Genomic DNA, 13,662 nt, shown 5'->3' with positions numbered 1-13,662 from the left:
ATATTCATCATGGAAAGAACTGTTAAATTTCAGTCAGTAGTTAGGGATATAAAGATGTTAACTTTTTTTTCTATATAAGTTCACAGACCCCAGATTAAGAACACCTGCTGTCTAATATTCAGGTGCTGGGATAGGAAGTGAGCGATGCCGTCAGGACTTCTATCCTTAAAAGAGCTTTATGTTTTGGTGTGTGTGGCGGGGCTGGGAGCAAGAGGGAGATGAATGATATCTATATTAAAAAAGTTAAGACAACTCCAGGTACTGATATACCATGAAGAACATGAAGTAGGGTAACATGATAGAGAGTTCCCTGGGAGAGCAGCTGTAGCTGGAGGAACAGGAGGTGACATCTGTGTTGAGACTTCAGCAATGAGAAGAAGAGTCATAATAAAATCAGGGGAGAGAGTACTCCACGCATAAAAAACAACCAAGGTAAGTACCCTGAGATGGGGATGAGCTCAGTCCACCTAAAAGGGAAAACAGAGGGCAGTGGGCTGGAATCTAGTGTTGACCTAAAAATAAAGCAGCCAGTTACTTTATCAGCAAAAATGAGTTCATTTGGAAATAGCAAAGGAATTGCAATTCGAGACAAGCAAACTATAGCAAAAGGCGTGGGTAAGTCCAGAAAGCAAAGGAAAGGAATGTTATTTTATAGAGAAAAAGGAAGAAGTTGGGAGGGGTTGTTTTGAACAAAAGTCCATTGGTGGAAAGCGAGAATTCAGGGTGGTGACGGTTTCTCATTGGCTGAGTTGCTTGGGTGGTCGATTTTTTGCAGGGGATACAATGTACTTCTCTGCCTTTTGGGGTCTGTAAATGATGATTCTTCCTGTTGAGGAGTTCTTTCTGTTGAGGTCTATAATTGACAATCCTTCCTGCAATTGACATGAGAGGTAGTACTGTGAGGGCTCCCCTTCTGGCCTCCTGACTCCATTTTAAGTGAGGTTTCCCTTTATTAATTTTCACACTAGTGAGTGAAGAGAATTAAGTTTGGGAGCTAGTTATGGGTCAGATCCCATAGGGCTTGCAGGTATAGTAAGAGCTTGGTTTGAATTTAATTCTGTTTATAACTGAATCTATTAAATGCTTTTGAGGAGGGGAGTGACTTGCCTGATTAACGCTTTGTAAAGATCCTACTGGCCACCTTCTAGAGAAAGGACTCTAGGGGACAAGAGTGGAGGCAGGGAGAACAGGATAGAGGCTGTTTCAGAAGTTCAAGTGAGAGATGCTGGTGGCATGGACTAGGATGGAATCAGAAAAATGGTGAGAAGCAGTCAGATACAGACCCATTCTGGAGGTAGACAGGGCTGGCAAGACAGGGCAGGGAGATTACGGACTGTGCAGAAAAGAGAAGAATCAAGGATGGGACCTAGATTTTGGCTTTAGCAACTAAGTGAATCAGGATGTTAGTTACTGAGATTGGAAAGCTTTTGAGGGAGGAGGACTGGTGTGGGATTTTGTCCACATTAAGTTGGAACTGCTTGTTAGGAATCTCATACAGCTATCCAGTGGGCAGGGAGGCATATAAGCCTGGAACAAAGCAGAGAGGTCCAAGCGGGAGAAAGACATTTGGGGTTATCAGCATGTAGTTGAGAAAACCTAGGAAAAATTCTGTGCACAAAAATGTGGGCCCAGGCCCCATGGCTTAGCGGTTAAGTGCACACGCTCCACTGCTGGCGGCCTGGGTTCGGATCCCGGGCGCGCACTGACGCACCGCTTCTCCGGCCATGCTGAGGCCGCGTCCCACGTACAGCAACTAGAAGGATGTGCAGCTATGACATACAACTATCTACTGGGGCTGTGGGGAAAAAAATAAATAAATAAAATTATTAAAAAAAAAAAAAATGCAGGCCCAGTGCCCGAGCCCTAGGACACTCCAACATTTAGAGACCTGATAGAGTAGGTGGAAACAGAAAAGGAGACAATAAAGTGGCCTGTAAGGTAGGAAGAAAACCAGGTGAATGAGGTCCCTCAGGAACCTGTGTCAGGAAGGAGCAAGTTCCAGCCCGTGTGTGAAATTCCTCTGAGATGCTGAGTGAGAGGGAGGTCAGGGAGAGGAGCATTGGCTTTGACAGTTGGTACACTCTGAGAGGCTGAAACATAACTATATACATTATACAGAGCTCTCAGCATTTCACTTCATGGTGTGTTGTCATAGTGGCCTTTGTTAGGGGGTGAGGTGGGGTGGGGCATCAGTATCAGTAAGGCTATTCAGTAGTTCATATAATGATAAAAAACTTAATTGGCTAGAGGGTTTATAAATTAAAAGGTATAATTATGTGGTCTTAAGTTTTTTAAACTTTTGTGTGTTATGTTTTATTGATATAAGTGGATTTTCTTGAGCTGATAGACTTAGGTGAATGTGTCTGGATCTGTAAAGAGAAATAGACTGTAAAGTTCTGCCTCTCCCTGAAGCTGGTGGCAGAGAAAGAAGCCACAGGAGTGATAGAAAAGGTTCCCCTTGCCTGTGCACCTGCCAGTGGACTCAGTCACTTAAGTGTGTGACTTCTCCTCTGACATGATCACAGCCACATGGCCTGTGGGCAGGAAGGACAACAAGGACTGGGATAGCAGAGTTTAATCTCCCACGAGCTTTTTTTTTTTTTTTGGTGAGGAAGATTAGCCCTGAGCTAACATCTTGCCAATCTTCCTCTTTTTTGCTGAGGAAGATTGGCCCTGGGCTAACATCCATGCCCATCTTCTTCTGCTTTATATGTGGGATGCCTGCCACAGCATGGCTTGATAAGCGGTGAGTAGGTCCACATCCGGGATCCGAACCTGCAAACCCTGGACGACCAAAGTGGAGCACGTGAACTTAACCACTACACCACCAGGCTGGCACCCAACTTTTTTTTTTTTTTTTGCAGAGAAAGATTTGTCATGAGCTAACATCTGTTGCCATTCTTCCTCTTTTTCTTTTTTCTTCCCCAAAGCCCTGGACATGATTGTATATTCTAGTTGTAAATCATTCTAGTTCTTCTATATGAGCCGCTGCCACAGCACGGCAACTGACGGATGAGTGGTATGGTTCCACTACTGGGAAGTGGACCCGGATGCTGAATCCTGCAAACTTTTAAAATCAGCTGTGCCAACCAATTAAGGCAGTTGGTGGCCTTGCCACTGTCAAGAATTTTGTAAGCCCATACAGAGGGGAAAGGAGAGAAAGAAGTGAGTGCATATAGATCTTTCCTTCTAGATGATTCATGGTTTCTTTTAAGTGTCTTTACTTCTATCTACAGACCTTTATTGAATGGCTTAAGTAGGGATTTGGGTTTGCTTTCCAAATAATTGAATTTTACCAACATCATTTTTTTGAATACTTCATTTTTGTTCCTCTAAGTTAAAATACCAACTTTTAGTAAAATAAATTTCCATATATTTATATCTGTTTCTGAGCTTAATATTTAGTTTAATATCTGTTGTTACTGGGACCTGTTATGTAACATATTGATTAGTTTAAATTTTTAACATATGTAAACATCAGGCAGATCAAACAATCTTTCTCATTTTTATTTTTGAAAATGTTATTATCTAGTATCAGCTGTTTATTCTTCCAGGAAAGTTTATAATAATTGGGCATCTTTTAAAAGACCTGTTGAGGTGTTTAAATTGCCCTAAATTGCAATTTAATTGCACTAGATTGTGCTAAATCAATTTGGGAGAAATTAAAATAGCTATAACAGCACAATCTGTTAAAAGAACATAGTACCGTCCCCACTGCTGAACTTGGGTTCAGTTCTCCTTCGGTCAAGTCCTGCAGTTTGCTTCATATACTTCCAATGCATTTCTTATAAAATTTAATTTATACTTTCTGAATGTGATTTTTATTTATTATATTTTCTTAAAAGTTTGGGCTTGGATGTAGGAAAGATATTGTTTGAATATATTTATTTTTTTAACTGAAAAACTTTACTATGGCTATGCTATCTTGTTAGGATAGTTTGTGAGTTGATTCTTGGATTTTCAAGTAGATAAGCATATCATTTGCAAATAAGAATAATAATTTTGTTTCCTCTCTTTTGATATTTAAATCTCTTTTTTCTTTTTTTCCCCTTGGCTCATTGCCCCTAACAGAATTTCCAGAACTAACTTACCTAATGGGTTATTATTAGTGTTCCTTTATTTCTTATGGCTTTAAATGCATAGACTCTAGCTCTACTCCTAAGTAATAAATTAATTGTTAGTTTAAAATAGGTATTTTATTATGGTAACAAATTGCCTTTCTGTTCTTTTTGAGTTTGAAAATCGAAAACCAAGAATGGACATTGAGTTTTGTCAAACGCATTTGTAACTTCTATTGAGATGATTGCATATTTTTCTCCTCTATGAATCATTAATATAATGCATTTTTTAATATTGAAAACAGACTTACATTCCTGACATTAAACTCTTTAGATCAAAGAAAAGGTTAATATTACAAGGAAACTGGGATGAAATTTATATGGTAACTGAACATTATATTTAGTTTTGAGTTTCTAAGTATCAAGGATAAACTAGGAAATGCAATTTTGCAAGTTGTGAGGATCTTTGTCTGATAAAAATAAATCACCAAGATGAATTCCTTAAGTGAATAGTGCTATGGACAGAACATAAGCAGGAGTAGGATATTCTCTGCCGTCTTCCAGACACATGGCTCTGGGCTTTATTAACCTGTTAGGGTATTAGATCAGATGTTTATCAAATGCCTGGATGCACATTATTAAAATCAAAACCAATAAGTTGAACAAATATGACTTGAGGAATGTAATCAAAATGCAGTTATACTTTTATCTCCTACCTCTACTATTTAATTTGAAAAAAAAATCAAAATTACGGAAAAGTTACAAGAATAGTATAAAGAACTTTTATTCCTTAACCATTTGAGAGTGAGTTGCTAGCATGATGGCCCTCCCCGCTATCCCCTCCCCTGCCCCAATATGTTAGGATGTGTTTTCTATCCTACCTAACCACAAAACAACTATCAACATCGGGTAATTAATATTGATACATTTCTACCTAATCCTCAGATCCCATTAACATTTCACCAGTTGTACCAGGATTCTTTTTTTTTGGCAAAAGAATTCAGTTCAGAATCTCATGTTGCATTTAGTTGTCATGTCTCTTTAGTCTCCTTAACTCTGGAATTGTTCCTCAGTCTTTCCTTAACTTTAATGATATGATTAAAGAGTACAGGTCAGGGCCAGCCCGGGGGCGTAGGGGTTAAGTTTGCGCACTGCACTTTGGCGGGCCGCGGGGGCTTCACAGGTTTGGATCCTGAGCGCAGCCCAACGCACCACTTGCCAAGCCATGCTGTGGCCGCATCCCATATAAAGTGGAGGAAGATAGGCACAGATGTTAGCCCAGGGCCAATCTTCCTCAGCAAAAAGAGGAGGATTGGCATCAGATGTTAGCTCAGGGCTAATCTTCCTCACAAAAAAAAAAAAAAGAGTACAGCCCAATTATTCTGTAGAATGTCTCTCAGCTGAGGTTTCTCTGATGTTTTCACATGATTAGATTCAAGTTAGGCATCTTAGATAAGGATACCACAGAGGTGTCACTGCATCCTTCTCAGGATCCTCATATGACAGTCACGTGAGGCTGATATGCACCCTTCTTTTTTCTTTTTGTGAGGAAGATCAGCCCTGTGCTAACATTTGCCAATCCTCCTCTTTTTTTGCTGAGGAAGACTTGCCCTGGGCTAACATCCGTGCCCATCTTCCTCCACTTTATATGGGATGCCGCCACAGCATGGCCTGACAAGCGGCACGTGGGTGCATGCCCGGGATCCAAACCAGCCAACCCCCGGCCACCGCAGGGGAGCATGGGCACTTAACCGCTTGCACCCCCGGGCTGGCCCCTGGACCATTCTTTACGATGTTAATTATCTTCTCTTGATTTAGATGGTGTCTGTTGGGTTTTTCCTCAGCAAAGTTACTCCTTTTCCAATTAAAATTAATAAGTAGTCATGAGAAGATACTTTGGGACTGTGTATGTATTCCATTTCACATCTTATTTATTTGTTCATTCACTTATTTATTTATTCACTTATTTATTTCAGTGTGGACTCATAGGTTCCTGTTTTATTCAGTGTTTATAATATGTTACCATTATTTTTTACTTTGATGCTCAGCTTGTCTCAGATTTGGCCAGTGGGGGTTTCTTCGTCATTCTTTGAGCATTTCCTTACTTTCTGGCACAACATGTCATTCTAGGCTTATCTTGTATATTCCTTGGCCAAGCCCTGGAATCAACCATCTCTTGAAGAAGCCCTGGTTCCTCTTAATGTTTGAGAATAATATTTAGAAACCAAGTTCAAGTTAGGGACTATATATGTATACATACTTTATCTATCTATCCATCTACTTGTCTTTCTATCAACACCCATGAATTTACACCAGTACTTCCATTTCACTCTAACATCACAAGGTTCATTCTAGTTTTCTACTTTACCATATTTGTAACTCTCTTTTTCAGCATGAGCCCCCATTATCCTTTTTAAAAATTTTTTATTTATTTATTTTCTTGCAAATAAAAACGTAAGGTGTACAATGTGATATTTTGATATATGTACACATTGTGAAATGATTATCACAATCAAACTAACATATCCATCACCTTGCATAGTTGGCATTTGTGTGTGTGTGTGTGTGTGTGTGTGTATGTGTAGTGAGAATATACTTAATCAATCCGTCTACATATCACCAATCTCTCATTGCCGTTGCTATCCTCTCACTTCCACAGATGCCTTCCTCATTCCTCTTCTGTTCCTGCACCCCTCGCTATGGTGCCACCTGTAGATGCCTTCTTTCTCTATCCATGCTCTGACACTCTACCCTGGGCCACCCCTTCTGGAGCATGGAAACCCTCCTCAACTCTCTTGGGTGTTGACATCCTACAGTAGTGTCAAAGATAAATAAAGCTGGACACTATTTACCGTGGTAAGGACAGATTTTAATCAGTAATACACTATTGCACTAGGGGAACAAGTCTAGCATGATCTGAACTTAATTTTGATTTGCACAGAGGTGAGGGGCATCTTAAAGGGAAAATGAGGGAACAGGGAAGGGGATGAGCAAGGGCTCAGTAGAGTCAGAGAAGTGAAAAATTACAGAAAGCAGGAAGGAGGTTGGCTCCTAATGAAACTCATCTGGGTTTGCCAACTGGTGCTGACTGAAGTTAGGCTCCTACCCTCCCCCAGAGGCTGGGAGACAGGAGTCGTATCTTCAGATGTTGGCTGGAACAAATGGCAAATTCTTTTAGCAGCTTTGAGTTTTCTCAGGCAAGCACTTTAAGAGGGGCTTCCTAGAAATGTGGCCTTGAGCTGTTAGAAACTATATTAGTGTTTTGTTTAAGTCTTCATAGACCTAGGTGGAGGCCTAGTTGAGAAGAGGGCTCAGAGGAGCCTGGCTAGAGTTTGGTCAAGGGGAGAATCTTTGTCAATAGGTTGCACATCTCTGCCTAGAAGCCTTCCTCAACTGGCTTTGGCTCCAAGACCCTGTGCCAGGCTGTGACCCAGCACAGACACCCTCCATACTCTGATCAGGCTTCAGCCTCCTCTACCAGGCTGTCCTCCTGCATGAACGGTCCTTACCCTGCATGGCCTCTGACGCTCCTCACCGTGCCCTGCTGGGGCAGCCCTGGATTAGCCATTAGGCAAAATAAGAACATGTTTAGGGCACCAAGAGAAGAGGTACCACAGAGTTTCTCTCCTAGCTGTCATGTCCTTAACTCTTTCACTTCCACATTCAACTTTAATAGAATTTTTTGCAATTGTCTTTATCTATGGTGTTTGATTTTAATCTAAATTATTTGGGGGAAAAAAGTTGTCTTTGACATGGTGAGTGACTAAAGTTTAAAAGCTTGATTTGAAGCTTAGTCATCAGGTACCACATTTGTTTCCATTTCATGGTCTGAGAGTGTCACATCCCTGACAGCTGGCTGGGTCTGCCTAGCATTTAACTCATCACCTGATTTGTAAAAGAGACCCTTAAGCTCTTTCTTTTAAGCAATGGAAGGGCCAAGGGGACAACCAGTGTTGGGCTGTGCTTAGGGCATCAATTGGCCTTAATCCATCTTTGCAATGGAGCAGCCTACCTTGCCAATTGTTTCCTCCTCTCCCCAATAACTTCTGACGAAAGTCATTCAGGAAATGAAGAGGAGAGGGGAAGGGCTTGCACTTTCCCTTTGAACCTGCTCAGTGAGGAAAGAATGAAAAGTCTGGATTCCCCCATCCCCTTTTTTAAAGCACTGTGGTCATATAAAAAGTCCTGTGGTCAAATAAAAGTTCCTATGGTCACTTTAAATAGCAAGCACACATTCCCCGTTAGGTAATAGAAAATACTCATTCCAATATATAATTCAGCGCATCAATTATCATTCAAGTATGAGACTCCTTCTCTGTCTCTCTGGCCAGGACGTAGTTGCGGGCAGACCATCTCCTTCATGCAAAGGGTGTGACCATTTTCTTCTTTCTCCTCTCCTCATCCCGCAGTTTGCTGACCCCATTTCTGGCCTCTCCTGGGTATAATAAGTAGAGGAAGGAGGGGAAAGCAAGTAGAGAAATTTCTTGTTTACCTGGTTCTGTTGTCAGATGCCTCATGCTCCCTGGGCTGGCAGATGACGCAAGCAGACTCTTTCCTTTGTGCACAAGAGGCCTCGATGCAATCTTCTTTGGCTCCTCGCCGCCACTCCACACAGGTCGCTCTTTGTGGATATTCTGTCGCCCTTCCAGGTAGTCCCTTGGGGCCAACTACCTCTCCTGTGACCTGCGTCTGGTCCACAAGAAACACTAATATACCCTCTGGCCTGACAAAATCGAGTACAATCCACTTCCAATGCAGCGCTCACCTTTTTGTCTGCCCTGCCCCTCTGGTGGAAAGCCACAGCCCCTCGCTATCAGGTTCCTCAGAAATCTACTCCGGGGCTGGCCCCGTGGCTTAGCAGTTAAGTGCGTGCGCTCCGCTACTGGCAGCCCGGGGTTCAGATCCCGGGTGCACACCGTGGCACCACTTGTCGGGCCATGCTGAGGCCGTGTCCCACATACAGCAACTAGAAGGATGTGAAACTATGACATACAACCATGTACTGGGGCTTCGGGGAGAAAAAGGGGAAAAAAAGGAGGATTGGCAATAGATGTTAGCACAGACCCGGTCTTCCTCAGCAAAAAGAGGAGGATTGGCATGGATGTTAGCTCAGGGTTGATCTTCCTCACCAAAAAAAAGAAAAGAAAGAAATCTACTCCAAGTGCTTTCGTTAAAGGCTTATCCCAGCTATAAATGTGGGATCGAGCAACCATCCACCTACCCTGGAGGGAGGCAGGGTGGATTTATTCACATAAAGAGTATAATTCACATACCGTATAATTCACCTATTTAAACTGTACAATTCGATGTGTCATAGTATAGTCGCAGATATGTGCAACTATCACCACAGTTAATTTTAGAACATTTTTATCACCACAAAGAGAAACCTTGTATCTTTACCATCACTCTCCTGTCCCCCCATCCTTCCAAACCTAAGCAACAACTAATCTGATTTCTAATGCATCTTCTCTATAGATTAGCCTATTCTGGACATTTCATATAAATGGAATCATATAATACATCTTGTGTGACTAGCCTCTTTCACTTAGCGAAATGTTACCAAGGTTCATCCATGGTGTAGCATGTAGCGGTACTTCATTCCTTTTTGTGGCTGAGTAATATTTGATTACATGGATATACCACATTTTGTTCATCCATTCATCTATTGATGGACATTTGGGTTGTTTCCACTCTTTGGCTGTTGTGATTAGACTACTATAGACATTTGTTTACAAGTTTTTGTGCGAACAGTTGTTTCAATTCTTTTAGGTATACACCTAGTAGTGGAAATACTAGGTCGTATGGTAATTCTATACTTAACTTTTTGAAGAACCATCAAACTGTTTTCCATAGTGGCAGCACCATTTTACATTCCCACCAGCCATGTGTGAGGGTTCCAATTCTTTACCTCCCTACACTTATTGTTTTCTGTTTTGTTTTTGTTTTATTAGAGCCATCCTGTTGGGTTTGAAGTGGTTTTGATTTATGTTTCCCTAGTGACTAAGGATGTTGAGCATCTTTTCATGTGCTTATTGGCCATTTTTGTATCTTCTTTGGAAATATATTTATTCAAGTTTTTTGCCCATTTTTTAATTGATTTGTTTGTCTTTTTGTTGTTAAGTTTATATATTCTGGGTACTAGACTCTTATCAGATATGTGATTGGCAAACAGTTTCTCCCATTCTGAGGTTGTCTTTTCACTTTCTTGATAGGGTTCTTTCATGCACAAAATTTTTTTAATGTTTGTGGCATTCACTTTATCTATTTTTTCTTTTCTTGCTTGTGCTTTTGGTGTCATATCTAAGACACCATTGCCAAACTTGTGGCTGTGAAGATTTACCCATATATTTTCTTCTAAGAGTTTTATTGTTTTAGCTCTTACATTTAGGTCTTTGATCTTTTGAGTTAATTTTTGTAAATGGTGTGAGCTAAGGGTCCAAATTCATTCTTTAGCATGTAGCTATCCAGTTGTCCCAGCACAATTTGTTAAAAAGACTATTCTTTCCACACTGAATGGTCTTAGCATCCTTATCAAAAATCAGCTTTCCATAAACACATTGGTTTATTTCTAGACTCTTAATTCTATTCCACTAGTCTATGTATCTATCATTATGCCAGTACCACTCTGTCTTGATTACTGCTGCTTTGTAGAAAGTTTTGAAGTATGAGTCTTCCAACTTTGTTCTTCTTTTTCAAGACTGTTTTGGCTATTCTGGGTCCCTTGCAATTCCACATGAATTTTAGAATCAGCTTGTCAGTTTCTACAGAGAAATCAAGTGGAATTCTGAGAGAGATTGCATTGAATCTATGGATCGATTTCAGGAGTATTACCGTTTTAACAGTATTAAGTCTCCCAATCCGTGAACATGGGATGTTTTTCCATTCATGTAGATGTTTAATTTCTTTCAACAATATTTTGTACTTTTCAGAGTATAAATTTTGCACTTCTTCTGTTAAATTTATTCCTAAGTATTTTATTCTTTTTTGTGCTATTTTAAATGAAGTTCTTTTCTCAGTTTAATTTTTGGATTATTTGTTGCAGGTATATAGAAATATGACTGATTTTTGTATATTGATCTTGTCTCTTCAAACCTTGCTAAACTGACTTATTACTTCTAACTCTTTTTTAGTGAATCCCTTACAATTTCTATGTAGAAGATTATGTCATCTGTGAATATAGTTTGACTTCTTTTTCAATCTAGATGCCTTTTATTTCTTTTTCTTGCCTAATTGCCCTGCCTAGAACCTCTATTATAATGTTGAATAGAAGTGGCAAGAATGGACATCCTTGTCTTGTTTTTTGCCCTGGGGGGAAAAACACACATTTTTATATTCTTTCAAAGCCTTTATCCATCTCCATTCTCCTGAGGCTTTCACTTTTATGTAATCCTAAATTGTTTTAGAACCATATTACTGTTCTTTTTAATCACACCCTGAAGAATATCTGTAAGTTACCCTTACACCTCACTTTGGAATTCTATATCTGTTGTATATTGCCACGTATATCAAAGTCTCCCGTGTAGGTAACATTGTCATACACCCTGTTTCAGAATTATTCACCCTAAATTTGGCCAAATGTAGGCCATCCCAGAAAAGAGGAGAAAAAAAGATACTTTTCTTTCTTCTGATGGACTATGTGCACTTAAAACAGTGACATTTTGGCGAAAGATGTCCAATTTTCTCTCTGTGCCTAATGAAAGGCCAGTGTTGTGTAACATTTCACCTCCGTTGGATAAAATGCATCATGATTGCCTATGATAAGAAATGCTTATATACAGCTAACATGTAGAAACACATCTGGAGTACTTATAGACAGCTATTAGGCAATGTAAGTAGCTGTTTCTATTGGGAAACCCAGAAAATGTCTATTAGTATGAATGACATGTTTTAGTAACTAATAAAACTGCAAACACAAAAAAGTATAAAATGTTCAATATAAAGGAAAGATAGTGTGTGCCTTCCTCATTGTTACCCCAGATAGGACCCTGGATTAATACACCAGTTTAGCACCTTGGCCAATTCCCCCTTTTGGATTTTGGAGAATACGACACCAGATGAGTTAATATGGACACCTGCCAACCAGGTGAAGCTGAGTTTCAGTCCATTTTACCAGATAGCACTGTTCCAGTTGCCACAGGGTACGGCAGTTTCTTGGGGATCCTTCTGAGCAGGGCCAGCGTGTGTGGTTGGTGTAGGATCACAAAGGGAAGTTTTACTTTCATTTTCTTTGTAACAAATTGATTACAAAGAATGGGAATTTAGTAAAATACAAAAAGTGTGCCTTGTTATTGCTGTGGATAAAATGTATTCTTATTAGGGAGAGCAGCAATATCAAACTACCTGAGTTCCAAACCCCATAGGTGTCCAATGTTTTTTTGTTTTCAGGATACAGCATAGATATAAAGCAAATGGTAGATGGTTTCATACCATGTGCCTGGACCTAGCAGGATGTTGGAATTGTTCAGACCTTTTACTCATAGACTTTTGAGAGTAGGGAAGAAGAAGGATGATAAAATTGCACCAGTCATATATATTTTTACGTCAAGAGGAGAGACATGTAACAAATGCCTAGGATAACATATCATTAGGACAAGGAATACAACTTGAGAAAAATATGCTAAGCTGGACTATTTCTTTAAACTATTTTAAAGCTTTCTTATATCCACTGAGTACAAGGACTCACCAGTGACATTTGTGTGTACTTTTTTCTTTCTCTACAAAACTTAGTGTAAAACAGAGCACTAGGAGAGCCTGGGACCAACCTCCTTATTGAAGGGAAAAGGAACCAGCACACGAGCTAGAACTGAGGGGCAGTCACCAGCCCAAAGAAGAAGACGGCATGTGGATTCCTAGGAGGCCAGTTTCCCTGACAACACACCCTGTGTGCATCTCTTCTGTATCATGTTTTGTTTGTAACGTGTCTGAATTTTAAATGCAGGTTTATTTGTCTTCCACTCTGCATCAGTTGCTTTATGAATTATGTTAGATAAACAAGCACAATAAGATAAAATTTTACTCTAAGACTTTGTGAAAGAGCTTTTTCACAGTTTTCAACTTTCACTCCTGTGTGTTGTAGATGTGTGGGCCAGTGGAAAATCTGATATTTCTGTACAGTTATGTGTCACTTAACGATGGGGATACATTCTGAAAAATGCATCATTAGGCAATTTCATCATAGTGTGAATATCATAGAATGTACTTACACAAACCTAGATAGTATAGCCTTCTACGCACGCAGGATGTATGGTATATAGCCTGTTGCTCTTTGGCAAACCTGTACAGCATGTTACTGTACTGAATACTGTAGGCAATTGTAATACAATGGTAAGTATTTGTGTATCTAAACACATCTAAACATAGAAAAGGTACAGTAAAAATATGGTATAAATGATAAAAGATAAATGATAAAAATGTATGGGGCACTTACCGTGAATGGAGCTTGCAGGACTGGAAGCTGCTTTGGGTGAGTCAGTGAGTGAGTGGTGAGTGAATATGAACGCCAGGACATCAATGTACAATACTGTAGACTTTATAAACACTGCACACTTAGGTTACACTAAATTGATAAAAAAAAATTTCTCTCTTCAATAAGTTAAACTTAGCT

At 39.9% G+C, this 13,662-nt stretch overlaps 1 protein-coding gene across 1 annotated transcript in view; it reads left to right on the top strand.

Moving 5' to 3' along the window:
- SLC17A1 (solute carrier family 17 member 1) overlaps nt 1–13,662 on the top strand; it is a 61,979-nt gene extending 48,317 nt beyond the window's left edge. The window contains 1 exon segment of the mRNA XM_087437896.1: nt 12,786–13,662. The gene's annotated coding sequence lies outside the window, so the exon portion shown is untranslated.

The sequence above is a fragment of the Ceratotherium simum genome, chromosome 13 (genome assembly GCF_057802395.1).
Source record: "Ceratotherium simum simum isolate JZ-2026a chromosome 13, ASM5780239v1, whole genome shotgun sequence".
NCBI lineage: Eukaryota > Metazoa > Chordata > Mammalia > Perissodactyla > Rhinocerotidae > Ceratotherium > Ceratotherium simum.
The sequence above is the reverse complement of the archived record's forward strand: the minus strand, read 5'-3'. Positions and strand labels throughout refer to the sequence as shown.